Source organism: Trachurus japonicus, chromosome 1 (genome assembly GCF_045865225.1).
Source record: "Trachurus japonicus isolate A0001 chromosome 1, Traja_1.0".
Classification (NCBI taxonomy): domain Eukaryota; kingdom Metazoa; phylum Chordata; class Actinopteri; order Carangiformes; family Carangidae; genus Trachurus; species Trachurus japonicus.
In genome coordinates this window covers 29729007-29741167 of record NC_140907.1, presented here as the reverse complement: position 1 = coordinate 29741167, position 12161 = coordinate 29729007, and positions in this window count along the sequence as shown.

Genomic DNA, 12161 nt, shown 5'->3' with positions numbered 1-12161 from the left:
GGATTACAGGTTTTAATGCAGATGTTTTATGACACTGACAATAATAATCACATTTACATAAACACAATGTCCAAGTTGTATGTTTCTATGCTGTGCCTCATCATGCAGACAGTCTGTCAGTGCACCTGCAATCTGCTCCTTTTAACACCCTGACAGTGGAGTGGTATTAAATTTTTCTTATCTGTGCTGAAGAAAGATTTAAAAAAAAAAAAAAAAAAAGCACGTTTCTCTCGACGTCTCCACATTTATGAAAATGATTGTCACACATGAGAGGAGCATGTAACTCCTCAGCTGCTCTAAAAACAGAATTTCCATTACCTCATTATCTCCACTGTGGATTTTTCTAATACGATTTATAGTGCAGAGATTTTGTACCCTCTCATCTTGCAGCAGCACAGTCAGGTGCACATGTAGGCAATGACACAGCTACAGTACAATAAAAAAATAAAATAAAACCCAGGGCCAGGGGCTTATCTCTCCAGGTGGAAGAGCCCCCCCTTTTTTACATTCACCACAGCAGAGGAATTCATGTGCAGGAGAACTATCCAATTCCTGCCCCTAAAACTGACTGACGGAAAATTGCAACTTCAGTGCGACACTGGCGAAGGTTCATTACTCCTTATCTTTAAACTGCTGCGGTACAAGTGGCTCAGGGGCCTGACGGTGGGTGGCTTCTATCAAGACGGAGCCACATTAAGAGAACATGTCCGAACAGGATCTTTTCATTATCCCTCCATCTCCTATCTGTCCCGCACAATTTTAACCAAGGGCAGGTGAGTTTTGGTATGTCTCCTCTGTTACATCATTTGTCTCGACAACCTCATTTTCCTCCCTTTGTGACGACTCGGATCTCACACAAACTACATAACTTCACACGCACTCTGAAGCAGGGGCGTTTCTAGACACTGTGGAGGCCCCAGGCAATACCCTCCCCCCTCCCCCCTCCCCCCTCCAAATTTATAAAAACTTCCTACTACAACTACAAATTAGAAATAGTTTGAACAGGGTGATATACTGACAGCAGAATTGACATTGGTATAAATGTTAGCATTTGACAAAAACTGCATGATTCTACTAGCCTGGGTTACCCATGCTGCCTTGCACGTGATTTTATTCGCTCTGCAAGTCAGCCTGGAAACCATGGACCCAATTTTTCCCTCAATGAGGAAGCCAGTCACAGAATGGTGGAAGGGGCAGCAAGACGATGACTACACACCGAAGCGACTTTGTTGATAGCTTGTCAACCCAACATGGCAGCAGACGATGTACCTTTCGATGCAGCGTTAGAAAGTGTTTTAAGTAGTTTAGACCGCAAGTTTATTTTGCGGTTTATTTTATCGGATTTCTGTCGCTTTACATACGTCATTGGGGATGATTGATACAATTGGCTTTAAGCTACGTACAGACGCCTTGATAGACATTTGGGGCGCCCAATAAACAGCTCTGTTCTTTCGTAAAATACGAAAAAATGAACAGTGGTTCCCAGACCGAATCTCAATCTACACTGAGATGAGGTCTGGTGTTGGCCAGGCTATGATTCTACTATGAATGGGAGAAAATAACATTGGCGTTGGCAGCAGTTATGCAGTGCATACAATAACATTGTGCATACTATGCCATTGGCAACATCATGTTGTCATTGATATGGACCAAAGTCAGTCGTCTCTGGGGGGTCCCCCCTTCCAGCTCGGGGCTCTAGGGAATTGCCTGGGTTGCCTGTCCTGCTGCAACGCCTCTGCTCTGAAGCATGGCAGGATTTTTATATATAAAGAGATTCAAATAGCTCAATTTACAAAACAACAATAACAACAAAAAAAAGAACTGTGAGATTTGATTTTTGTCGGTGAACTTTTAAAAGATCATATGTGATATTTACAGAGATGCACATAACCCGGTGGTGACGCGGGGCAGCTTATTAAAGAGCTCCCCTGGCCAGCAGAATGAAAGATCTCAGTCCGATACCCAGTGGGGCAGTGGGGAAAGGGCAGCCAAACAACTCCTGGTATTACTGCAGCTGGAGAACCTACATTAAGTCTAGTTGTGGAGCAGCACGGTGCTCGAGAGCTGCTCTTTCTAGACGTGGTCTTATCAAAAGCTGGAGTGAAACGAGCCTCCAGCTTCGCCTGCACGAGCACCACAGTCTGAAACCCCGAGTTAGTTGTCAGGCTCATCACAGCGCTGTCCGAAATATCTGTCTCTGTATATGTGTGTGAGCTGCCTGTCTCTCCCACCCTCCCTCCCTCCTTCCTCCTCCACCTCCTCCTCCTCCTCGTCACTCTATAGCTGTCCACGCTGTCGCCTACCCGAGCACAAAAAGAGGCCTCCCTAGGCACAAACAATAACTTCCCCCTCCTTCATTCTCCACATGGCATTTACAGTGACGCCTACGGCAGGAGATGGAGGGCAGCAGAGATATGAGGACAGAAAGAAAAGAAAAGAAAAGAAAAGAAAGGAGCAGGAAACGGAATTAAGAATAAGGGGCTAAGGAAGATAAAAGAGGACAGAAAGACAGGGCTCTTTGCTCATTTTCAGAGTTTTGATTTCACTCAGAGCCCTGGGGGTTGTCTTTGTGAAATAACCTCCTTTTAAAAAAGGGAATTAGACTCGCTGTCTCTCCCGAAGATCGCGGCCTAATGTGGGCCAGTCTCAGCTTGATAGAGAGAGAGGATAAGAGTAATAATGGGAAACATCCTCACTACTGTATTAATACATATTAAAATCAACCCACTAAAGGGAGGGCCCTAGTTTTTACTCCCAACACACACTCACACACACAAACGATAGGCTGCACGGCATTAATAATGTACGGTGTAAAGTGAGAAAAGGTCGACGCTGGCTGAGAGGAGAACAAACACAGCGACGAGATATCAGGTCAGCGGTTACACCGAGGAGCCAATCTAACCTGCTCCTGTTTAAATATGTTATGAGGCCGAATCGCCCCGGGAGCACGAGTAACTCTCCCAGCCTTAATCATTTTTTAAATCGCAACTTCATTTGGTTTAATTGCATTTCGTTTGAAAAACAAGGACATTGGATAAATAACTAGCGCCGGAGCACTGGAGAGACTGTTGACCCTGAAACTCTTGCCGCTTTCATTAAGAGAGTGTGTGCGAGGAGAGATTTTTGGGGCCAGATGTAGAAAAAAACAAAACAAGGAACCCAGACTGTGAACCGTCTAGAAAAGAATCGGCTTGAAAAGACAAACGCATTAGCAGAGAACGAGGCGGAGAGGACGGTCCAAGCTGGAAGTGGGCTAAATGACAGGTATTTTGTCGTTTAGCCCTCCTCAAACTATCTCACCTTCTCCAAATTACAGCACAAGGTGACACTGAATTAGCTAAAAATGGACAAACACACACCAGCATGCATTGCACTCCTGCACACACACACACATGCTTGGGCTCACAGATTGAAGGAGGCTAAGACGAGAGATCAAGGCAGTGCAAATTAAAAGTGCTCTAATTAGCCAAACTGCCACTCACACACAGCTCTGGCAGCCATATTGGAGTCTGCCTGGAGACCTGCCTGCTTTCCTGCGCTGTGCGTTTCCACCGGCCGACTCTCAGCAGACACATATACTGTACGGGAGTGAGGATTAGAGGCAGAGGCTGTTGAGAATCACACTTGCCAGACATTAAGCACCGCAAACCGCTCCAAAAAACAGAACAATGAACGGAGAGGAGATGTTTTAATGAAGATCCATCATCAGAGGGAGGAACTCTGCCCCACTACAGCTCCTTCAAAAACTCTGGCACAGACTCTCGAGTGCATTATTGCACCATTAGACTTGGCCAATTGTTGTGCCAGAGAATAATCATCAACGAGGTTTATGCCTCTGGTAACGGCTGGAAATATCTCAAAAGTTCAGATGAATAAATGTAAAATTTCTACATAACGGAAGTGTTTTGTTGAGGGAGGACACAACTGTTGCATTTTTGTATGTTTAGGCAACAAGAAATTATCCCAAGGTCAAACTGAAAGTGTGCAGTTTTTAACATGAATGCATTTTTTCAGTTATACAGTGGCAAGAAAGAGTGTGTGAACCCAGCCAAGCTGACACCAAAGCCATAACGCAGGATGTTTGGTGAGGTTAAAAAGAACAGCCAGTGTTGGACATGATACTTTTAAAAAGTAATTAGTTAGAGGTATTTGTTACTTTCCCCAAAAAGTGAAAAAAACTGACTACTAAAAACTTGTAAAAGAATATTGCGTTATAACGTTAAGGTATACCTTTTTATAAAATGCTTAAATATGTCAAATTACTTGAACTTGAATATGTTAAATGAATGAAACTGACACGTCATAGAATAAATCATTATTATTAACATTGTACACTTATCTACTGTACACTGCACTGCATCGTTGTGTGGGACAATGCAACAAACATCTATCAAATTCTATTATAAAACTATTATAGATATGATACAACAATTACACCAGTAACATTTTGTAATAAGTACACACTATTAAACATTAATTAAGCATTAATAAATACTGAATTCTTCATTTATAACACATGAATATTCATTAGTATGTAGTTAAAAATACAGTTAGTGCTTATCAATGATGAGTAAAACATTTTTAACTGTGTTTATAAACTACATACTAATGAATATTCATGCGTTATAAATGATGAATTCAGTATTTAATGCTTAACTAATGCTTAATAGTGTGTACATATTATACATTGTTATCCAAACAGCCGCCCTACTCTGCCTCTGATTGGTTTCTGATGAAATTTTACTCTACCTAAGCCAATCATCATCAGAGCCTGCTTGGGTAAAAGCCTTTCCAGTGAGTCAAATAACTACTAAAACTACAGCCGAATAACGGCGTTATAACGAGGGAAACAGTAACTTTTATTGTTTATGGGTCTACCATCCACAAAACATTGAACAGACATGTGGTGTCCATAGCAGGACATCGTGGAGGAAGCCACTGCTCTCCAAAATAAAAAATATCACAAATATCACACCTGAAGTTTGCCAAAGAGCAGCTTTGAACCCCACAACTCAACTGGGAAAAAGTTTTGTGAACTGATGAAACTAAGGTTGAATTGTACTTTTTCTTGCCACTGTATGATAAATGAGATAACTCCAATAAAGCTCCATGTGCTGCTTTCTATGTTCAGATTTTCCACCCAGCAAGTTCATCGCATGTAAATTGACTTTGACTGTGCACTAGATTGCTGCTGAGCTCTCTCTCAAATACCTCAAGATTTCAGATGGATTTCCCAGTTTATAAAGAATCTCTCACTTCACTCCCACGTCTAGAAAGCATGAAAATCAATTTGCAGGAACTTAATGTGCAGTGGAGTTCGCTAATCCATCACCAGCGACGGTTCTTTACCTTCGGGTTTTGTCAAAGCTGTCAAAGCTTTGTATTGTTGTTGTTGTTGTTGTTGTCAAGAGGTGAGGAGCACAGAGTGTTTTGACAAATCTGCCTGTTGGTGCTTTTAACACCAACACCAACAAGTGACTCTTCAGATTTGGTCACAGATCAGTAATTCTGTTTATTAGAAAATAAAAAAATACAATCATGACTCACACTCTGTCTCTGCTCGCTCATTGTAATTTGACTTTGTGAAAACATATTAAATCTTGGCCACAGAAAGTTTTCAGAGAATTATAAGCTCAGTTGAAGTATGCACAAACAAACAAACAAAGGCATTTAAGTCGTCAGTGTAATGAATTACCGACGGTACCTCAAGTTCAGTGTTTGCAGATGTACTGGGTTGCTGCTGCAGACTGAGGGAGGCTGGAAAACAACAGGAGCCTCGGAGGTAGAAAAATCAATTTGGTTTGGAAAATGGCAGCAAAAGTTTAAAAGTAAATACCTTGTGTAGCCAAGTGAGGAGGTGAAGCAGGTGGCGAGACGTGATCCATGGCACGGTTGAGGCGTCCTGAGGTGATTAAAGGGTTAAGAAAGAAAATAATTGATTTCTGCTCAACCCTAGCCCCGATGTCAAAGGTCATGGTTTGGCATTTAATGAGTCTCAGCCAGGTTCATCACTCTTTAGTGTCCCCTGGAAACACATCTGTCATGTTGTGTAAATTTGCAGAGCGTTTTGGTTTTTTGGCGTCGGAGAGATGCAGATGAACTTCTCTGTTGGGATCAGCAAAAAAAACATCATAGACAAATATCTAAATCAAAGTCAGAAGGCTTTATATAACACTGAAAAACCAAAAATCTTAATTTGAACATTGGACCTTATTGATGTCACAGTCTTAAAGGGATAGTTCAACATCAGTGCAAGCTATTTTTAGATTAGCGGAGCAGAGCCGTGAGCTGCTCAGAGCTACGCTACGGAGGCTCATGGGATTTCTTGGTTTCCCTCATCAAACTCATCAAATACACAATCCAACAACTCCAAAACGCTCTGGTGGACAAGTTGTGACCTGCACATTCACCACGCTATGAGATAATAACAGAACGTTACCAGACAGAGTTGTTTTAGAGGTAAATGCAGAGACTGCTTGCCGAAAAACTGTCCCTGAACTGCTCTGAGCAGCTCGCGGCTCTGTTCTGCCATTCTAAAAATAGCTTGCACCGACAATTAAAGTAATGAACCTACTGCTAAAACTATAGGGATTATGGCAATGGGCTAATTTGCTGGGCTAATTTGCCAAAATGTTGCACTATCCCTTTAAATATCAGGTTTCAGTTCCTCTCCCTAACAACTGGAGGTAAGCAGGTCACAGGTGAAGCAGGAAGTCTTAACTGTGGTGAGGTTCACATCCATGTCTGTGCTCATTTTGCCTTCAGTTGCTCCTCTGGTTGTGTTGCTTTGTAATTTTTCCAGGTTTCTCAACAATTAACCTGAAGTGTCAGATGTCATCATTCATATTATTCATAAATTATTCATGTTATTATTCAGCACAGGACAACTGCACATGAATCTAAGGCTGATGTGCAGCTGATAAACCAGAGAGTTGATTGATGATCAGTCGATTTAAGACTGGGTGATAAATCGATCACAGTCGATCATTTGAATTTATGCTTTAGGACACTGTATGCATATCCAATTTCACCTTATCTCAGGTAATTATTGCTCAGCTGCACCGCTGCTTCACTGACAGCAGCAGCACCAGCAGCAGCTAACACTACAGTTAAAAAGTAGCACATGAGCAGAATTATTTTCCCATAGGGTCCCAGTGGGAGGACAGAACAGCACAGATACAGCGGCGGTGCCCATATATACATCTGAAAAGTCTGTGTTTCGTAGTTTGTTTTTAAGGTGGGAAAGATCGATTAAAATTCTGCTTCGTCATGTTTCTTGTCTTGTTTGTTGTTTTGTAGGAATCTGGCTGCATTTCTAGTCCTCAGTGTGTAACTTGATAAACCCAGTGTTAATGTTACAGCCACAGTCACATAACACTGGCCCTTTAAAAATGTGATTAACTGGATCCAGCTGCAAAGAAAAAAGTCAGCAGTGAGTTTCCATTGCGGTCCCGCTACATGTAACTGTATATGTACACATGAACGCTTTCTTACACTTTGTGTTGCACACACCTGCCTCAGTGAGTACTGTACCACGCTGCTGCTGCTTCTGCTTCTGCTTCTGCTTCTGCTTCTCTGAGGGGAACCCACGGAAAAGAAACTCAGATCTGAACTAAAGCATGACAGCTGCTCCGTCTCCCTCTGTTGGGACTTGAGAGAGGGAGAGAGCAGGGGGGCTGGAGGAAGACATGGGAGAAAAGACTCACTTCAGAGACAATAGTGAGCTTCCTGGAAACAGGCAGATGGGAGAGTTTAGTGAGGAAGGTAGAGGCAGGAAGAAGAGAGGGATGAGACTTGAAAGAGAGAAATGACAGGTCCTCTCTATCCTCTTTTTCTGTCCCGGCTGAGGAATCTCCTGTGTAGTGGGGATATCTCGTCTCTGCAGGCCTCACTTACCAATATTTCTCTGCGGTGGGAGGAACAAAAAAAAAAAAAAGCTGAAGATGAAGTTGAAATGCCACGCCTATACTTTTTAAAAAATAAATTAAACATGCATGAGAATTGCTTTTAAAGATTTAGTGCAGCCTTGAAATGATTTCTGCTGCGAATTTCGACAACGCACCTTTCAAAATCGATTGTTTACTGCTTGATGAGGACTGGCGCCGTCCCCGCTTTTTTATTTTGTGAAATCTGATGTACATGGCGCCGAGTTATAAAGCTTAAGCCCTGGCATTTTCAACTCCACTCTGCCACCTCATTTATACTTAATGAGATATCAGGGGGTGTACTAATTGTTTTAGACTGAGAGATGATGGGCTGATGAAATAAAGATAAAGGAATGAATAAAAGAATGGGGGTGAGGAAGAGAGGATGAGGAGAGTTGGGGTTTTATAGGTAATGAAAGACAGAAATGGAAATAAGATGGATGAAAGCTGAGCTGCCGACGCTTCTGTTTTTCCCTCTATATGCAGAATCCGCACGGTGTGACATTAAAGAGATAGAGTCGCTGCTTTTATGTGATCAATATACATATTTTTAGACTGTAACATCACAGCTCCCATACTTAACACTTTACTTGTGTTTTATATTTTATGTATTGATAAATAGATATTGTATATTTGTAGGTTTAAAAACCAAAAATGATCACAATGTAGTTTGCCATCTCCTCTCACAGGCTTCTGTTTGGAGATCTACTGTAGCAACAACAAGCCAGTAAGCCAATCAGAAGAGAGGAGGCTCTGATCCTCCCCTCTAATTGGCTGACTGTTTTCTGAGTGATGGAATAAAAATATGGCAGGTAAAACACACAGAGAAACCAAATCCTGCCAAGTTAGATGATGGGTTTATGTGGGAGGGGCTTGGTGACTGCATTGTTATGACATCACAAAGTCCTAACAGTTCACGTTAAGGTTCAGTCTCTGGCTGTGTGCATTTCTCTGTGGACTGACCCCTGATGACTTCACAGTATTAATATAAAACCTAGACCTGATTTATAATAAAAAAAGAAGAAGAAAGAAATGGAAATTTCACCTCATACAATATAAGACCTTTAAAAAATGAATGGCGATTCAAACAGCCTCACTTTTCACCTTTAGCGAGGGGCTAGTGTATGAGGCCCCGTGGCCTCACTGGGCTACACAAATAGAAATGAAAAGACGAACTTTGCCTCCTCCACAGCGTGTGAGCTGAGCAGGTTTTAGAAGTTGTTCAATGTGCCTCTTCAACCACCAAACAAACTCTCCAGAGAGGGCAGCCATTCTTCTTCCCCATGTGAGAACCACCTGTGTTAGATGGCGTCCCCCCGGCCTGGTGTCACTGGCGGTCTCCATGAGCTCTTTTCACATCCCTCCATAGATATATACACTGACGCTGCTGTCCATTGGAACGATACGTCAATGCGGCCGCCATCTTGGGTCGGGGGAAGCTGTGTCTACTTACTGCATTGGTCAACAGAGGCAGAGGTCTATCAACCATTAAAATCGCCATAACTCACTGAACATTCAACCAATTTTCAAGCTGTTTGGTTTATTACAAATGTCAGACATATATTTATGATAAAACGACTTTAAAAAAAATAAAATAAACATACACTTACATACTCAGACACACACCCACATGCATACATACACTGAAATTTGTTCTACAAGGGTCTGACCGGGTCTGACCGCTTGTCAGACATACGTTTATGGTCAGGAACCCCGACCCAAGATGGCGGCCGTGTTGACGTGCCTGACAAGCCCGAATGCAGCATCTATGTGTATATAGCTATGACATCCCTCCACAAGTCCAAAACCACAGCTAACTGTTTTTGTCCTGGCCTCAAGTGGACTAATGGAGCCAAAAACACCTCCGTCTTCGGCCTCTATTGGGTTTCCACCAGCACACACACACACACACACAAACAACCTTCTAGCCACAGTTACAGTAAATCCTCACCTTACCATCACCCTCGGGATCGCCAACAGAAAGCGTCTCCATCCAAAAGAACTGGGATTCAGAGCAGCAGCTGCAGGTAGAAGTGAGCCCAGTCATCTCTAACTGGGAACGCTCCACCTCTGATTGGCTGCAGCTCCTTCCACACTGGTGACAAAGAGCCGATATTACACATCTCAAGAGCCAGTTTTTGGCTCTGCATATAAAAGGTGTCTTGTCTTCCAGCTGGCAGCTGAATCTGTGCACTTCTGCAGCTTTGGGGTGGGTGCTGGCTTCATGTTTCTGCTCCAACTACAAACTCTGCTCTCATGGGCCCTGCAGGTATCCAAGTCCTCAGGTGGAGCTTTGAACCGCAGTGTATTGCTTCAGGTGGCTGCATGTAAGACAATGAATCACGATCCTTGAAGTGTAGTCTGGTTACCAGATCCAATAGTTTGAAGGCTTTTCATGCATCAAAACACTGCAGTGGGTGATGTGAAGCATCTTTCATAGCACCAGTCACCTGATAAACAGACAGAAATATGTTCATGTTCATATGGTTAAAGGGATAGTTCAACATTTTGGCACATTGGCCCATTGCCATAATCTCTATAGTTTTAGCAGTAGGTTCGTTAACTTTTGCAAACTATTCTTAGAATGGCGGAGCAGAGCCGCGAGCTGCTCAGAGCTACACTACGGAGACTAATGGGATTTCTTGGTTTCCCTCATCAAACTCATCAAATATACAATCCAACAACTCCAAAACACCCTGGTGGACTAGTTGTGACCCGCACATTCACCACGCTATGAGATAATAACAGAACGTTACGAGACAGAGTTGTTTTAGAGGTAAATGCAGAGACTGGAACGTGCATCAGCAGTTTTGCATGAATTTACCTCTAAAACAACTCTGTCTCGTAACATCCTGTTATTATCTCATAGCGTGGTGAATGTGCAGGTCACAACTTGTCCACAAGAGCGTTTTGGAGTTGTTCGATTGTGTATTTGATAAGGGAAACCAAGAAATCCCATTAGCCTCCGTAGCGTAGCTCTGAGCAGCTCACGGCTCTGCTCTGCCGTTCTAAAAATAGCTTGCACCGACAATTAAAGGTAACGAACCTACTGCTATGACTATAGGGATTATGGCAATGGGCCAAAATGTTGAACTATCCCTTTAACTTACTAGGAATGTAAAATTGCTTTGTTACCTTGTTTTTAATGCATTGTATTGGGTCCCTCTCTCCCTCAGTATCTCCTTTCCACATGACACTGCTCCTTTATAAAGTCACTGTTCTTTGAATTGCACTTAGCTCAGCTGCTCACCTGGGACTCGGGGCCTTTGGAGAGCTTACCAGTGCCGTTTCACCTGACAACACAAGCATCCAGGATCACAGGGGGTGTGGGGGACTTGACAACAAAGCGGTGAGAGAGAAAGAGAAGAGAGAGACGTCAACATGTTCGACTCCATTTACATCCTCCAGTGTCTCATCGGCCAAGGATTCGATCTTTCCACGGTTACAATGTTGGGCTCCGAAATGAATATTCATCGGAGTGAAGTCAGTCTTTGAACAGTCGCAGATATAGGCTTCATCGATTAGCGTTTACATCGCAGCTTTAGAAAAGAACAGAGGATTCAGTGGCTTTATGTGGGAGAACAGTGTGTGCTGCACACAGCTTAGGTGAAAGAAACCCTCTCTATAGTGACCTATAGGTGAGAGCTGTCAGGTGTGAAGCAGAAGTGCTGTGTTGTTACAGAGAAAAAGCTGTGAGAGGTGGGAAAAAACCAACAACAACCCAAGGACAGTATGTGGCATGTACTATAGAGGAGAATATGTTTCCTCATGGGACATATGGCTGCACCAGCTGGAGTTCTTATATTGTTGCTGTGATAAGTGGCTTTATTCTCAGTTCACTTCCTTGCGTTTCTCAGCTTTATTGGATTGCTCCCTTGCTTCTTCCCCTCCTTCACGCCATGTTTATTTCTGCCATTTCTCTTTATCGCTGCCAAGAAATTTCCCTCCACTTGTCTCGTGTTTTGTACTCACACGACGACGTGTGAATGCACATAGGCCCAAGATCGTTAACTAAATCCAAAACGGGGGGATAACTCAGTGTGTCAGAGTTAAATTCACATCTGCAGACTTATTTGCGTGTTAATGACTTTTTCAGTGAGTTTCAACAAATATTTACATTTCAAACATTAATGCATCCCTGGTGTGTTTGTTTTTACTATGTGTGGGTTTTATTTATGTGTCCTATCAGCACTTTCTGACATAAAAACGTCTAATAACATTTTTCATGTAATAGAC